The following is a 5,033-nucleotide window of genomic DNA, read 5'->3' on the forward strand; positions in this document are numbered from 1 at the left end:
CAAAATGATGCATGAATTCGTAACGTGCGGACGTAAAAAAATGTTTTTTTCAAAAATTCACCATAAATCGAAATATTGTGCTAGAGACTTACCGTTTGTTGCAAAATGAAGGTAATTGATTGAATATTACTAGAATGTAAGTGTTTTAGCTTACAATTGCAGTTTTCGACCATTTCGGTCGAGTTAAAGTTGACCGAAGGTAGAATTTTTTCTATATATCGTGATTTATATGAAAATATTTCAAAACTGATAAAAGCTACAACCATGGGTTATTTTTTGTTGTATTATACATGAAATTGCGCACATTTTTATATATAAAACTTTATGTACCGACTAATATAAAATGGTGCAAACATTACGACAAAGTGACGAAAGAATTTCAGAGATGTTCGGCTGAGTTACCGCTCGGATGTAAGGAAAAAGTTTTTTTCAAAAATTCACCATAAATCGAAATATTGTGCTAGAGACTTCCAATTTGTTACAAAATGAAAGTAAATGATTAAACATTACTAGAATGTAAGAGTTTGAGCTTACAATTGCGTTTTTCGACCATTTCGGCCGAGTTTAAGTTGACCGAAGGTTGAAATTTTGTCACATAGTGATTTATATGAAAATATTTCAAAACTGATAAAAGCTACAACCATGCGTTATCTTTGTTGTATTCTACATGAAATTGCGCACATTTTCATGTATAAAACTTTATGTAACGACTAATATAAAACGGTGCAAACATTACGACAAAGTGACGAAAGAATTTCCTAGATGTTCGGCCGAGTTACTATATATATATAAAAAGTTTTTAAAAATTCACCATAAATCGAAATATTGTGCTAGAGACTTCCAATTTGTTGCAAAATGGAGGTAAATGATTGAATATTACTAGAATGTAAGAGTTTTAGCTTACAATTGCGTTTTTCGACCATTTCGGTCGAGTCAAAGTTGACCGAAGGTTGAAATTTTGGCACTTATCTTGATTTATATGAAATATTTCAAAACTGATAAAAGCTACAACCATGAGTTATTTTATGTTGTATTCTACATGAAATTGCGCACATTTTCATTTATAAAACTTTATGTAACGACTAATATAAAACGGTGCGAACATTATGACAAAGTGACGAAAGAATTTCCGAGATGTTCGGCCGAGTTACCGCGCGCAGACGTAAGGGAAAAGTTTTTTAAAAAATTCACCATAAATCGAAATATTATGCTAGAGACTTCCAATTTGTTGCAAAATGAAGGTACATGATTGAATATTACTAGAATGTAAGAGTTTTAGCTTACAATTGCGTTTTTCGACCATTTCGGTTGAGTCAAAGTTGACCGAAGGTTGAAATTTTGGCAGTTATCGTCAGGGACGTGCAGAGAACTTTTACAGGGCAGGTGCTCAAGTGAAAAAAAGGGCAAAATATAATAATGAATGAGGCAAAATATACATACAACTTCTCAATATTCTCTCAACTTTATTTAAACTAGGCATTAATAATTCAAGAAAACAATAAACATGACTGATTATCATAGGTACAAGTAGGCTAATGCCTTAGATGAACATGCAATATACACACTGACTACCTGCAGCAATAGAGCTTGGGAATATATTTAAAGAAAAATTATATATTATTTACAAATAAATAACAAAAAAGAAAATGATCAATCAGTATGATTAATACAGTAGGTTGCTAACCAGACTTATCATTTTATATTTATAAGAGAACCTCCTGTGTGCCATTTCTTTGAATATGTTGATAACCTCACTGTTGTTGATTTTGATATCCTTTTCAATTGCTAGCAACAAAAGATCAGATAGCCTCTCCTCACTGCACTGGCTATAGCTTAGTCTTCACAAGCTTGAGTTTGGAGAAGGTCCTTTCCACTGTTGCAGTTGTGACAGGCAAGTGGCATAAATTGTTAAAAGTTCAAGCATAAGTGGAAATATTTCCTGAGTATTGTTTACCTTCATCAGGTTGAGCATTGAAGCTGCAGTGTTCTGTGGATGGCAAGGAAATGAGGAATAAAAATCTTCAATTCCAACTGTAACTTGTCTACTTCTTCTAGCTCATAAAACTGACATAATTTTTGTAATGACTTGAATGCTTCTTCATTCACAGGTTCTTTCCAGTTATCTTGGACTGTCATGTAATGGAAAGCCTTTAAGATACCCCTTTGTTGTGTTGTCTCCATCTTTAAATCTTCTTTGTAGCTCTTGAGATATTTTATCTAAAAACACATAAAATACTCTCACGCGGTAGTAATCATCCAAGGTCTGATATTGCTGGTCCTCTGTAGTAGCAGATGTAGCACTATACTTGTATCTTTCAGGCATTTTCCTTCTTCTGCCTTGTCCAGGAATCACAGAGGGAGGTTGATGGCCATAGATTCAGCTCTGTCTTTGACTTTTATAAAAATCTCTTGAAACTTCTCATCATTTCTAACTCTCTCAAGCTTTGTAGCACTCCATCCACAATTCTATATAAGCAGCTAAATCAAGGTCTTTCAGTTGTAGTGCATTAGATGCATATAGTTTCTTGAAAAATATATAGCAATCTCAAGACAAACAAGAAATTAAGTTAATACTTTTCAGCAATATTGAGGCCTCCCCTGCTGACGTGTCAGGAGGATCCTTTGCACTATCTCTTCTAGAAACTGCTTCAGAGCTGGGATGACCTTATTCATAGTTCTAAGAGCTGATTCTCTGCAAGCCCATCTTGTGTCTGATAGCTTCTGAAGTTCAAGTGGGCGATCTTCTGGATACATTGCTTTTGGATCTCCATGAATGCAGCATGCCGTTTTGAAGAGTTAGCAACAAAATATACAATTTCTCCACCAAGCTGAAAAAAGTTATAAACTGAATACTTGATTTGGCACTTTCAACTAAGACTAGATTTATATAATGTGCATGACAATGTATATAGAGTGCCTATATTCTGTCTCTGAGTCTGGACTGCAATCCGTTGTATATTCCACTCATATTTGCTGCCCCATCATATCCTTTATCGCATATCATCTATGTTTAGGTTATTTGCATTAAGCATAGAGATCACTTCTTTCTCCAGTGCCTCACCAGTTGTTGATTGAACATTGAATACCTGTATGAAACGTTCTTTTATATTGAAGTCATGAACATACCTCACAACAAAAGAGACCTATTCTGTATGTGAAACATCTGTTGTTTCATCCATGAGGATGGAGAAGACCTTGCTCTGGTGAATTTCTTCTAATATCACTCTTCTAACTGAAATGGCCAAAGCCTTGATCAGGTCATTCTGAGTCCTGTTTGAAAGTAGTGACACTTGGGGTCTTTTCAGTATATCTTGTTTTTCTTTAATTACATCAAGGTGCAATTGAACAACGCTGTCATACTTACAAACATTTCTACAAGTTCAAGAAAATTTCCTCGATTTTCACTGGTAGAGATTTCTCCGTCAACCCCTAAATGGCAAACCTTGTCTTGCTAAATTATAGTGTGATGGAGATCAACCTGTCTAAAATTTCTCGGTTTCTCTGCTTCTCTTTGTCTCTATGCAAATGTACTTTCTGTTTGCTGTTTCTAATGCAATATCTAATGCTTGGCTCTGGAATCCTTTCCATCAACCATACCAATCATGTGAGATTCTGAACCAGCATGCTCTTTTATTTTCTCTAAAGCTGTCCTCCAATTAACCCTCTGATTTCCAAGCTACTCTACAAAACCTTTCCTCAGTCAAAAACAGACGACAGCTGAAGCAGAAAAATCTTTCTGAGGTGAATATTCTAACCAAGAGTTCTTTTCATACCATTTCTTCTGAAACGAGCGTCCTTCTAAATTCTTGGGATATGAAATTACAGGTTGACAAACCATAATTATCAGTTTGATAAAAGATTCACTAATACGTATCTTATAAGTAACAACATGTGCAGGATCATTTGGATATTGTAATTCAGGTAGCATGGAAAATGGCTCTTCAACATCAGTCACTTCGGCTCTTGCTTCAATCTGGGGCTAAATGTGGAGCAACTTGATTTCTAGGTCATCTAACTGTCTTCTTCATTTGGCTCATCGTCTGCTTCCATATCTTCAGTTTCTGATTCTATAATCACTCCTGAGTCTCCTCCCGGTCCTCTGAATCCTCCTCCACTTGCTCAGATATTGAAGCTGCCACTCTAGGCTTCATCCAATCATAAAGAGTTCTGCTACCTTTGTGCTTGTCTGCACCGTTCCTGTTCCTTTTTCTTCTCTCCTTCCGTGGCATACTCAAGATGATTAATATAATAAAATCTGAATGGAAAGACAAATGTTACAGTATTCAATATTCCAAGATATCTAAGGGTATTATAACATAATAACATAAAATGATTAAAGATGACACAAAAAGCCAAGGAAGACGGAAATTATCATGATGCTGGATGTTGATTTAAAAAATTATATATTATATATATATATGATAAAAGCTAAATATGGGTTATATATATATATGTATTATATATATATATATATATATATATATATATATCCCTTAAGGTTATTTTATAAAACTTTGAATATGTTTATAAAATGAGTCTAGAAGCCAAAACCATTACAAAGTGACAAATAATTTCCTTAAATTCAAAGATAAAAGAAGAAAGAAAGAATATAAATATATTTATATATATATATATATATATATATATATATATATATATATATTATATATATTGTGTGTGTATGTAAAATGATATATGCAAAATCGTGACAAAAATGATAGTGTTCAACCCATAAACTCCGTCTTCATCCCATAAATACCCCCTCATCAACTGAAAAATTATAATTACCAACACCCCAGTAGTACGTCTGTAGCCTGTAGGCCTAGGTCTGTGTGTAGTAAAGTGTTGTCCTGAAATGTTGAAATATGTAAAGTCTTTGTGTTTTTTTTTTTTTTTTATAAAAATAACGACACCACTTCATTTCAGCACAACACTTTATACACGTCACTTTGGGTTTCTGAAATCACTATAATAATCGTCAATCCTTTGAAATGAAATTTAAATTCACTAAAGAATTTCACCATCCTTAGCCT

This window comes from Macrobrachium rosenbergii, chromosome 52 (genome assembly GCF_040412425.1).
Source record: "Macrobrachium rosenbergii isolate ZJJX-2024 chromosome 52, ASM4041242v1, whole genome shotgun sequence".
In the NCBI taxonomy this organism is placed as follows: domain Eukaryota; kingdom Metazoa; phylum Arthropoda; class Malacostraca; order Decapoda; family Palaemonidae; genus Macrobrachium; species Macrobrachium rosenbergii.